Raw genomic sequence first — 12,214 nt, forward strand, 5'->3', positions numbered from 1 at the left:
TGCTCAGTCCATAAAAGGCTATGAGGGTGCTCAGGACATCCCCCCCACCTCGCAGGCCTCTCCTGACAACAGTTCCTGGGAAAATGGCATGGAAGGCCATAGAATCCACACTTTTGGGCTACACCCATCCAGTGAGGAATCGGTCCCAGCTGTTCTAACTAGGACACTGTGTCCGTTATCGCTGCCATCATCATCATCATCGGCCTCCTGGGAGTCGGTGTCTGGAAGCTCCGATCCGGTAACTCCCGGGATGGGGGTCGGGAAGGGGCACGGATCCGCCCGGCAGCATTCCGGGGATCCTGTGCCACGGGTGCTGATCCCGCTTTCTTTCCATAGGGAAGAGGGAGGGGAATGGATACGACCCCGCGCCCACCAGTGAGTCCCAGCAGCGGGTGTGGATCCAGATCCTCTGGGCAGGGATCCCAGGATGGAGGCCGGGATTCCAGAGGGGAATGGGGGCCTAATGGCTGGAGTGGGATTGGAAGGGGATTCCAGCTCAGGGCAGGATTCCAGAGTGGGATCAGGTGGAATTGTGGACTGGGATCAGGGCTGGATTCTGGACTGGGATTGGCGTGGGATGGATGGAGTGGGATTGGGGTGGGATGGACAGAGCAGGATCAGGTGGGATTCCGGAGCAGTTCCTGCTCTCCCTGGGCTCCACAACCAGCTCCATCCCATGGGATGGGAACAGGGACATGGTGACTCCTTTCCCCACTCTCATCCCGGCAGGAATCACGGCCTGAGCGATCCTGGAGCTGGATCCGCCCCTTCCCTCTCCCTGCAGAAAGGCAGGAGCTGCTGGCAAAGCTCATCCCGCTGTTCCCACCCACCCCGGCCCCCCTGCGGCTCTTCCCCATGGATCAACTTCCTGTTTTTTCCCGTGTGAAACCCAGGACCACAATTATTCCTGAGGCTTTAATTTGGGTGTGAAAATCTCCTGCTTTGGGCAATAAATCCTGGCTCCCTCCTTCGGCATCCGGCAGTTCCTCTGTGGGAACCCGGAATAGGAATGGGGACAGGGGGGACTGGGATGGGGACATTGGGGACAGGGATGGGGACACTGGGAGCCGGTTGGGGACAGCAGGAATGGGAATGGGAACTCCAGGAATGGGAATGGGGACATTGGGAGCAGGTTGGGGACAGCAGGAATGGGAACTGGGGCACCGGGTATGGGAATGGGGACATGGGAGACCAGGATAGGGATAGTGGGGACAGGAACGGGGACACTGGGAGCAGGTTGGCACAGCAGGAAGTGGGAGGGGGTTAGAGGGATGGGAACCCCAGGAGTGGGAATGGTGACAGGGATGGGAACCCCAGGAATGGGAATGGGGACAGGGATGGGAACCCCAGGAATGGGAATGGGGACAGGGATGGGAACGTGTCTCTCCAGGAGTTGGTTCAATCCAAAGGTCGGTCCCTGGCTCGAGGCCACGGGAAGCCCCTTCTTTGGGAATGTCTGGGAAGCAGGTGTCAGAGGTTTGAAAAGAGGTGTTGGAATTGTTTCCCAGTGTCCCCCCCATTGCCATCTGTGTCTCCCGGGATGGGGTGGGTTGGAGCGGAGCCGCAGGCGCTGGGCAGGGGCAGTGGGGGGAGGGCGGCTCTCGGGGACACCGCGGTGGCCGCGGGGAGGGCGGGGGGTCCTTTGTTCGGGGGCTTTTGGGGTTTGTCCGGGACCGGACAGAGCGGGAGCTGGTTTTGGCCACCTTGTTCTCTTTTCCTGAGAGGAAGTTTTTTCCTCCCGGGACACCTCGTGGAGAGCGACCGAGAGAGAGAGAGAGAGAGAGAGAGAGAGAGAGAGAGAGAGAGAGAGAGAGAGAGAGAGAGAGAGAGAGAGAGAGCCCGACCCATCTGGGAGCGAGGTGTTCTGCTTTGGGGACTGCCCCTGGGAAAAGGGACTCCTTCACTGCTGGCTGCGAGCACACGGGGCTGCCAGAGCTTTGAACTGCCGGGACAGTTTCTCCCCCCCACCTGGGGATTTGGGACTTTCTTTGGTTTCTTCTGAAAGTTTTTGGTTGCACCATTTGTTGTTTATTCAGATTTTGTTAATAAAAAGCTGTTTCTTTTCCTTTTCCACACTTCCACCTGAAGTCTCTTAATTTCTAAGTTGTAATCTTGTTTAACTAAAACCCAGTACAACCAGAAATGCCGGAAAAAAGGGGGATTGGGCATCCTGAGCCCCCCATCTCCCTCTTGTTTGGGGCAACTCTGAGCTCCGGGACAACTTGATCCTCTGTTTGAGGTTCCCCTGATCTGTGGGAGCCCTTGGGTGGCCGGTTTTGGGTTGACCTGAGCTTTGGGAGCCCTGGCTGGGCATTTTTGGGTTCACCTGAGCTCCCCCCTCCCCCGCAGCCCACGGACCTCCCGAACCCCCCAGCCCCGGGGCTGCCGCGGGGGCCCCCAACGGCCCTCAGCCAATCCCAAAGCGCCCACGCCGCCCGCGCCCAATCCCAGCGCGCCGCGCTGATGACTCATCAGTCGCCGGGAAGACGCCTCGAAAAAAGGGCCCCAACTGCGCCCTCAGCCAAGCCCAGCGCGCCCCAAACCCCCCAAAACGGCGCCGCCCGGCTGGTTTGGGGCTGTCAGCAGCTGTCCGGCGCTGGGCATGGAGCGTGTGCGGGGAGCTGGGGCCGTGCTGGCGGTGCTGGTGGTGCTGGGAGCCCCCCCGGCTGCGGGCGAGGAGCTGTCGGGGGAGCGGGGGGGGTGTGAAAGGGGGGGAAAGAGGGGAGAAAAGAGGGGGTGGGAGCCCCAGAAGTGAGTGGGAGGGGGGTTGGAAGGCCCGGAGTGAGTGGGAGAGGGATGGGAGCGGGGTGGGAGCCCCAAAGTGAGGGCGGGAGTGTCTGGGAATTGTGGGAACGGTGGGAAAGGGGTGGGAGAGGGGGGAAAGCAGTGGGTGGGAGAACAGGCAGAGGGGTGCCATGGGGGTCCCTGGGTGTCCCTTGAGCCCTGAATCGGTTCCCTGGGGCTCTGTGGGGGTCGGATCCGCACTGGAGGTGGGTCCCTCAACCCCCCTGTCCATCCCCGGGGGCTGATGGGGGGGTTCCCCCCCAGCCAAGAGCCGGTGCTGGGGCGTCCGTGGGGCAGAGGGGGGTGGGAAAGGGGGGTCCGGGGTGGCCCCCTGAGCTCCCACCCTGCTGGGGGGGGGGGCTGGGGGATGATGGGGGAGGGACGGGGCACCCCCTGACCCGTGTCCTGCACACACAGGGGTGTTCCAGTTTATGGCAAAGTCCGAGTGTCACTTCATCAATGGCACCGAGCGGGTGAGGTACATGGAGAGGCACATCTACAGCCGGGAGCAGTTCGTGCACTTCGACAGCATTTGGGGGTCTATGTGGGGGACACCCCACTTGGGGAGAAGATTGCCAGGGACTGGAACAGCAACCAGATCATGCGGGATTTTGTGCAAACATACTGCGGGTACAACTACGAGGTGTCCACCCTGTTCACTGTGAACCGCAGTGGTGAGCGTGGGGCAGAGCGGGTCCCCTCGGGCCCTGCCCCGGGAATGACCCTGGAACCCCTCAAACCCTCCCTGGGAATTACGCCAGACTCCTAAACCCTCCACATGCCTGTCCCGAGTCTTTTTTCCCTATCCTAGTTCTTCCCAGTCCATCCCAGTCTCTCCCAGTGCCCCCCCGCGTCTCCACCCCGCTGGGGCCACCGAGCTCACGCCCCTCAGCCAATCCCAGCGCGTCTCTCTGATGACGCTCCAGTTGCCAGGCAGACCCAAAACACAGAGTTCCCTTCCAGTCCCGCTCGCTTCCTTCCCAGTCCAGACCAGTCACTCCCAGACCCTCTCACTCCATTCCCAGTCGTTCTCACTTCACTCCCACATCTCCCAACTCTCTCCCCAGTGCCCCCAAAGCCCATCCCCTTCTACCCCAGTCTATTCCCAGTCCATCCCACTGCCATCCCAGTCCCTATCAACGTCCTACAAGTCCTCTCCCCTCCCTCCCAGTGTCCCCCAGCTGAGCCCAGTGTCTCCCCCGTCCCTCCCAGTGCCCCCCAGCGTGTCCATCTCACTGGTGCCGTCGCTTTGGGATTGGCTGAGGGCCGTTGGGGGCCCCCGCGGCAGCCCCGGGGCTGGGGGGCTCGGGGGGGTCCGTGGGCTGCGGGGGAGGGGGGAGCTCAGGGCCCACCAAAAATGCCCAGCCAGGGCTCCCAAAGCTCACGGCAACCCAAAAACGCCCACCCAGGGCTATTTCAGCTCAGGAGAACCTTAAACAGAGGATAAAGTTGTCCCGGAGCTCAGTTTCCCAAAACAAGAGGGAGATGGGGGGCTGAGGGTGCCCAATCCTCCTTTTCCCGGGATTTTTGCTTGTACCCAAACCCTTCTTTTCCAGGACTTTTGGGGGCATTTCTCCGCATTTGGGGGGGGGTGTCTAGTAGTGCCCAAATAGCCCTTTGACCAACATTTTTGGGCTCTGGCATTGCTCAATACTTGGTGTTCCCAGGATTCTTGGGGTCTGAGGGTGCCCAAACCCCCTGTTCCTCATTTTTTTGGAGGCTGACGTTGCCCAACACCCCCCCTCCTTCCCAGAAATTATGGGATCTTGGTGTGCCCAAACCTCTCTTTTCTCACAATATTGGGGGTCTGTGTGTGCCAAATCCCTCCTGTTCCCGGGTTTTTCAGGGGCTGGCAGTGCTCAAAGCCACTTTTCCCAGGATTTTCAAAGTCTGGGAGTGCCAAAAGCCCATTTTTTCCTAATGTTGAGGGCCTGGACTTGCACAGTGTGAGGATTTTGAGAGGCTGGGTGTGACTAAACATCCCTTTCCCAAAGATTTTGTGGCTCTGTGGCTCTGTTCCCGAGATTTTGGGTGGGTTTAGAGTAACCAAACTTTCCTGTTTCCAGGATTTTTAGGGGGCTGGGAGTGTCCAACCCCTCCCTTCCAATATTTTGGGATCTGAAAGTGCCCATACCCCTCAGTTCCAGGGATCTGGGGGCTCTGGGTTTGCCCAAACCACCTTCATCCATGATTTTATGGGTCTGGGAGTGCCCAAACCCCTCTTTTTTCACAATTTTGGGTTTCTGGGAGAACCTAAACCTCCCTTCTCCAGGATTTTTTGGGGCTGGGAGACCTAAAACGCACATTCCTGGGTTATTGGGAGGCTGACATTGCCCAAACCCCCCTGTTCCAAGGATTTTCGGAGTCTGGGTGTGTCCCAGCCCCCCGTTCCCCGGTTTTTGAGGGGCTCACCTGTCCCAAACACCTCTGTTCCTAGGATTTTGTGGGTCCCAGTGTGCCCAGACCCCCATGTTCCCAGGATTTCTGGAGTCTGGGAGTGTCCAACCCCTCTTTTCCAATATTTTGTGCTCTGGGAGTGCCCTAACCCCCTGTCCTTTGGATTTTTAGGGTCTAGGAGAGCCAATACCCCCGTGTTCTCAAGATTTTAGGGGTCTGAATGTTCCCCACCCCCCTGTTCCCATGTTTTTCAGACACTGATGGTGCCCAAATCCCTCTTTTCCAAGACTAGAGGAGCCGAGAGTGATCAAAACCCCTGTTCCTGGGATTCTGGGACTCTGAGTATGCCCAAACCCCCCCTTTCTCACAATTTTGCAGGTCTGGGAGAAACAAAATCCCTTTTTTCAAGGATATTTGGGGGCTGAGAGAGTTCAAACCCATCTCTTCTTGGGGTTATTGAGAGGTTGACATTGCCCAAACCCCAAGTTCCCAGGTTTTTCGGGCTCTGAATGTTTCCAAGCCCCCTTTTCCTGGGTATCTGGGAGGCTGACATGTCCCAAAGCCCCCTGTTCCCAGGATTTTGTCACCCTGATTGTGCCCAAACCCCCAGTTCCTGGGATTTTGATGGAGTCTGGGTGTGTACAAGCCCCTCTTTTCCAAGATTTTTGGGTCTGGAAGTGCCCCAACCACCCTGTCCTTGGGATTTTTAGGGTCTAGGAGAGCCCAGATCCCCATGTTTCTAGGAGTATGAATGTTCCCAACCTCCCTATTCCTGGGCTTTTCAGACACTGATGGTGCCCAAACTCCTCTTTTCCAAGATTTGAGGAGCTGAAAGTGCCCAAATCCCCTGTTCCCCAGATTTTTGAGCTCTAGATGTGCCCAAACCACCTTTCTCCAGGGTTCTTTTTGTCTGGGAGTGCCCAAACTGCCCGTTCCTGGGATTTTCACAGCCCCTCCAGTTCTCACCAATAATCAGGACTGCAGAGAACCGGGAAGCTTTACTGGGATCACTGGGAGCAGCCAGCTGAGGTTTGAATACAAACAAAAGCAGGGCTGGGGACACACACGACCCCCGCAAAGTGTGGGTGGGGCTGGACTGGGGGGTCCTGGCTGGGCCCGAGGCCACGGGGAGGGGCTGCGGCCGCCGGCGGCTCAGGAGCTCTGTGGGGAGAGAAAAGGGGGTGAGAGCGGGGTGGGGGGGCAGGGGGGGCACAGAGGCTGTGGGAGAGCAAGGGGGGGAACACGACCCCCGGGGACCCCCCTTTACCTTCTCCCGCAGGTAGAAGCCGAGCCCCAGCGCCAGGAAGACCAAGCCCAAGACGAAGCCCCCGACCCCCACCAGGATCTTGCTGCGGACGGTGTCCGGTGGCATCTCTGGGGGGAGCCGGGGGGGTCAGCACCCCCAAAACCTCCTCCCACGCACCCCCCGGCACCCCACAGAGCCCGGCCCGCTCTCCCCCAGCCCACCCGGGGGTCCCTCCAACCTCCTGCCAGTCCCTTCCCAGCCCCTGCAGGGATCCCACCAACCCCCTCCCAGCCCCTTTCGGACCCTCCACCCCCCCTCCCATCACCCCCAGCACCCACCAAACTCCCTCCCAGTCATCCCCAGTTGCCCCCTTTCTCCCCCGGCCCCCCTGCCAGTGTGCCCCCGGTGCTGGGGGGGCCGGGCCGTACCCCAGTGCCGGCTGAGGGGGTGCTCCAGGCTGACGTGCTCCACCTGGCAGCTGTAGGTGACCCCGCGCCGGGGGGGGATTTCCAGCAGCACCAGCACCTGGCAGCTCCAGTCCCCATTGGGGACCACATCGGTGGCCACCACGTGCTCCGGCAGCTCCTGCCCATCCTGGAACCACCTCACCTGCACCGGCGCAGGGTAGAAATCCATCACAGAGCAGAGCAGGCGGCCGGGGCCGGGCTGGGAGCTCGACGGCACCAGCGAGATGGACACGCTGGGGGGCACTGGGAGGGACGGGGGAGACACTGGGCTCAGCTGGGGGGCACTGGGAGGGAGGGGAGAGGGCTTGGAGGACATTGGTAGGGATTTGGATGGCCTTGGGAGGGTCTGGGAATAGACTGAGGTAGAAGGGGCTGGATTGGGGGGACACTGGTGAGAGAGTTGAGAAATGTGGGAGTGAAGTGAGAACGACTGGGAATGGAGTGAGAGGGTCTGGGAGTGGATCGAGAGGGTCTGGGAATGGAGTGAGATGGACTGGGAATGACTGGGCTGGACTGGGAAGGAACTGAGCGGGACTGGGAGGAAACTCTTTGGTTTGGGTCTGCCTGGCAACTGGAGCGTCATCAGAGAGACGCGCTGGGATTGGCTGAGGGGCGTGAGCTCGGTGGCCCCAGCGGGGTGGAGATGCGGGGGGGCACTGGGAGAGACTGGGATGGACTGGGGTGGACTGGAGAGCACTGGAGGGTACTGGGATGGACTGAGATGGACTGGGAAGAACTGGGATAGGGCAAAAGGACTCGAGAGAGGCGCATGGGGGGCTGAGGGGTCTGGCGTAATTCCCAGGGAGGGTTTGAGGGGTTCCAGGGTCATTCCCGGGGCAGGGCCCGAGGGGACCCGCTCTGCCCCACGCTCACCTCTGCGGTTCACCAGGAACGGGGTGGACACCTCGTAGTTGTACCCGCAGTATGTTTGCACAGAATCCCACATGATCTCCATCCATACCTGGTTGCTGTTCCAGTCCCTGGCAATCTTCTCCCCACGCGGGGTGTCCCCCACATAGACCCCCAAACGCTGTCGAAGTGCATGTACTGCTCCCGGTTGTAGATGTACCTCAGCACGTACCTCACCCGCTTGGTGCTGTTGATGACATGACACGCGGACTTTACCATAAACTGGAACACCCCTGTGTGTGCAGGACACGGGTCAGGGGGTGCCCCATCCCACTACCCATAATCCTCCAGCCCCCCACAGCAGGCTGGCAGCTCAGGGGGCCACCCCGGACCCCCCTTTCCCACCCCCCTCTGCCCCATGGACACCCCAGCACCGGCTCTTGGCAGGGGAGGAACCCCCCCATCAGCTCCCCGGGGATGGACAGGGGGGCTGGGGATCCCCCCACTGCCGATCCGATCCCCCCAGAGCCCCAGGGAACCGCTCCAGGGATCAAGGAAAACCCGGGGACCCCCAGGGCACCCCTCTGCCTGCTCTCCCACACCCCCTTGCCCCCCTCTCCCACCCCTTTCCGACCGGCCCCAAAATCCCCAGACCCCCCGCACTCACTTTGGGGCTCCCACCACCCTCCCACTCACTGTAGGCCTTCTGACCCCCCTCCCACTCACTTTTGGGGCTCCCAACCCCTCTTCTCTCCCCTCTTTCCCCCCCTTTCCCACCTGACACCCTTCCCGCCCCCCCAACTCACCCGACAGCTCCTCGCCCACAGCCGGGGGGGCTCCCAGCACCACCAGCACCGCCAGCACGGCCCCAGCTCCCCGCACACGCTCCATGCCCAGCGCCGGACAGCTGCTGACAGCCCAAAACCAGCCGGGCGGCGCCGTTTTGGGGGGTTTGGGGCGCGCTGGGCTTGGCTGAGGGCGCAGTTGGGGCCCTTTTTTCGAGGCGTCTTCCCGGCGACTGATGAGTCATCAGCGTGACGCGCTGGGATTGGGCGCGGGCGGCGTGGGCGCTTTGGGATTGGCTGAGGGCCGTTGGGGGCCCCCGCGGCAGCCCCGGGGCTGAGGGGTTCGGGGGGGGTCCGTGGGCTTAGAACAACTTAGAAATTAAGAGACTTCAGGTGGAAGTGTGGAAAAGGAAAAGAAACAGCTTTTTATTAACAAAATCTGAATAAACAACAAATGGTGCAACCAAAAACTTTCAGAAGAAACCAAAGAAAGTCCCAAATCCCCATGTGGGGGGAGAAACTGTCCCGGCAGTTCAAAGCTCTGGCAGCCCCGTGTGCTCGCAGCCAGCAGTGAAGGAGTCCCTTTTCCCAGGGGCAGTCCCCAAAGCAGAACACCTCGCTCCCAGATGGGTCGGGCTCTCTCTCTCTCTCTCTCTCTCTCTCTCTCTCTCTCTCTCTCTCTCTCTCTCTCTCGGTCGCTCTCCACGAGGTGTCCCGGGGGGAAAAAACTTCCTCTCAGGAAAAGAGAACAAGGTGGCCAAAACCAGCTCCCGCTCTGTCCGGTCCCGGACAAACCCCAAAAGCCCCCGAACAAAGGACCCCCCGCCCTCCCCGCGGCCACCGCGGTGTCCCCGAGAGCCGCCCTCCCCCCACTGCCCCTGCCCAGCGCCTGCGGCTCCGCTCCAACCCACCCCATCCCGGGAGACACAGATGGCAATGGGGGGGACACTGGGAAACAATTCCAACACCTCTTTTCAAACCTCTGACACCTGCTTCCCAGACATTCCCAAAGAAGGGGCTTCCCGTGGCCTCGAGCCAGGGACCGACCTTTGTATTGAACCAACTCCTGGAGAGACACGTTCCCATCCCTGTCTCCATTCCCATTCCTGGGGTTCTCATCCCTCTCCCCATTCCCATCCCTGTCCCCATTCCCATTCCTGGGGTTCCCAGCCTGATGTCCCCATTCCAATTCCTGGGGTTCCCATCCCTCTCCCCATTCCCACTTCCTGCTGTGCCAACCTGCTCCCAGTATCCCCATTCCTGTCCCCACTATCCCTATCCTGGTCTCCCATGTCCTCATTCCCATTCCTGGTGATTCCAACCTGCTCCCAATGTCCCCATTCCCATTCCTGGAGTTCCCATTCCCATACCTGCTGTCCCCAACCTGCTCCCAGTGTCCCCATCCCTGTCCCCAGTGTCGCCATCCCATTCCCCCCTGTCCCCATTCCCATTCCTGGTTCCCACAGAGGAACTGCCGGATACCGGAGGAGGGAGCCAGGATTTCTTGCCCAAAGCAGGAGATTTTCACACCCAAATTAAAGCCTCAGGAATAATTGTGGTCCTGGGTTTCACACGGGAAAAAGCAGGAAGTTGATCCGTCGGGAAGAGCCGCAGGGGGGCCGGGGTGGGTGGGAGCAGCGGGATGAGCTCTGCCAGCAGCTCCTGCCTTTCCGCAGGGAGAGGGAAGGGGCGGATCCAGCTCCAGGATCGCTCAGGCTGTGATTCCTGCCGGGATGAGAGTGGGGAAAGGAGTCACCATGTCCCTGTTCCCATCCCATGGGATGGATCCAGCTGTGGAGCCCAGGGAGAGTAGGAACTGCTCCGGATTCCCTCCTGATCCTGCTCTGTCCATGCCACCCCAATCCCACTCCATCCATCCCACGCCAATCCCAGTCCAGAATCCAGCCCTGATCCCAGTCCACAGTTCCATCTGATCCCACTCTGGAATCCTGCCCTGAGCTGGAATCCCCTTCCAATCCCGCTCCAGCCATTAGACCCCCATTCCCCTCTGGAATCCCGGCCTCCATCCTGGGATCCCTGCCCAGAGGATCTGGATCCACACCCGCTGCTGGGACTCACTGGTGGGCGCGGGGTCGTATCCATTCCCCTCCCTCTTCCCTATGGAAAGAAAGCGGGATCAGCACCCATGGCACAGGATCCCTGGAATGCTGCCGGGCGGATCCGTGCCCCTTCCCGACCCCCATCCCGGGAGTTACCGGATCGGAGCTTCCAGACACCGACTCCCAGGAGGCCGATGATGATGATGATGGCAGCGATGACTGACACAGTGTCCTAGTTAGAACAGCTGGGACCGATTCCTCACTGGATGGGTGTAGCCCAAAACTGTGGATTCTCTGGCCTTCCATGCCATTTTCCCAGGAACTGTTGTCAGGAGAGGCCTGCGAGGTGGGGGGGATGTCCTGAGCACCCTCATATGCTTTCATGGTCTGAGCATCCTCCTATCCTTTTATGGAATTGCCCGCTCTGAAAGAAAAATTAAGCATCCTTTTATGGAATTGCCCACTGTGAGGGGAGGACTGGACATTCCTGCCTGAACTGGAGAATATATAAACCTGGAGTTTCAGAACCTTTCCACCACTCGTGGGATCCAGAGGAGGACTGCAGCTCACCGCTCTCAACCAGCCTGAGACCACCCCCCTCAACTGGACTGCAATCACCACTTTTGACCAGACTGCAACAGCTCTCTCACCAGCAGGTTTTTTTCCCCTCTCCCTTTACTTTGGACGCGGGGGGGACCCAAGGAACAGCACTTTGTTCATGGCCCAGGGTGCTGGGTTCTACATTTGGGTTTTGTGGATTAAAACCAATTGCTTGTCTGTATAATCAGACTTATTGGGCAAGGGGGGCCCAAGGGGGGCCCAAGGGGGGCCCAAGGGGGCTGGGCCAGGGGGTGAAAGGGCTGCAGGGGGTGGATCCCGGAGGAGGAAACCCGCCAAAAGCGGCGGCCCAGCCGAGGGAGGAGCCGAGCGGGAGCACAAAGAAGGGCAGCCCAAAGGTCCTGGCAATGGCTCGGCAATGGCGGGGGGGGCGAGAGCGGTTTGGGGGCCCCCCGTGAGAGCTGGGGGGGAACCCCGGTAGCCGCGGAGTGGGGAGAGCGGAGAGGGGCGATCCCGGAGCTGGGGGACCCCCGGAATGCTGGAGGGGGGGGAGCAGAGAGGGAGCGCCGGGCCCCTTAAGCGGGGGTCCCAGAGAGGGGGAAGGCCTTGGAGTGTGGAGAGGAGGGGGGGCCTTGAGGCGGGGTGGGAGCCGAGAGCGCCAAGAGGTTTGCGAGGGTGGGAGGCGAGAGAGGAGGGCCGGCCGGCCCCGGGAGGCAGAGTGGGGAGAAGTGAGCCCTGGGACCCCCCTGGCAACACTCAAGGGGACCCCGGAGAGCGGGAACCCCCTGAAGCCGCGGGTCACCGGGCAGCCCGGAGAAGGGGGACCCCCAATGCAGCCAGAAGTGCCATCAGGCCAGACAGGGAGGACCCCCCAAACCCCAGGAGAGCAGAGAGGGGGAACTCCTGGGAGGGGTTTTTGGGCTGAATGTTGGTGTTTTGGGGGTTTTTATGGACACAAGATGCCCGGTGAGTCCTAGAGCTGGACTTGGGTAGGAGAAACCCCCAAGACAACGCGCTCACCCCTTGTTTCCCCCCCCATCAGGATTTCTGCTTCCCAAAGCTTGGTCG

General features: G+C 60.6%; 2 long non-coding RNA genes across 2 annotated transcripts; one reads left to right on the forward strand and one right to left on the reverse strand.

Annotated features, from left to right (window-relative positions):
- Positions 1 to 171: 171 nt before the first annotated feature.
- On the forward strand, positions 172 to 967 carry LOC127464018 (uncharacterized). Its single transcript, XR_007901113.1, has 3 exons — positions 172 to 238; positions 337 to 375; positions 730 to 967. It is a non-coding gene; the product is annotated as an uncharacterized LOC127464018 (long non-coding RNA).
- Positions 968 to 10,015: 9,048 nt separating this feature from the next.
- Positions 10,016 to 10,834, reverse strand: LOC127464016 (uncharacterized). The gene is made up of 3 exons (XR_007901111.1): positions 10,745 to 10,834; positions 10,608 to 10,646; positions 10,016 to 10,253 (listed from the first exon to the last, which is right to left on the reverse strand). It is a non-coding gene; the product is annotated as an uncharacterized LOC127464016 (long non-coding RNA).
- Between the last annotated feature and the right edge of the window lie 1,380 nt (positions 10,835 to 12,214).

The sequence above is a fragment of the Manacus candei genome, unplaced genomic scaffold (assembly GCF_025592945.1).
Source record: "Manacus candei isolate 608988 ecotype Guabito, Panama unplaced genomic scaffold, ASM2559294v1 h1tg000185l, whole genome shotgun sequence".
NCBI classification, from domain to species: Eukaryota; Metazoa; Chordata; class Aves; order Passeriformes; family Pipridae; genus Manacus; species Manacus candei.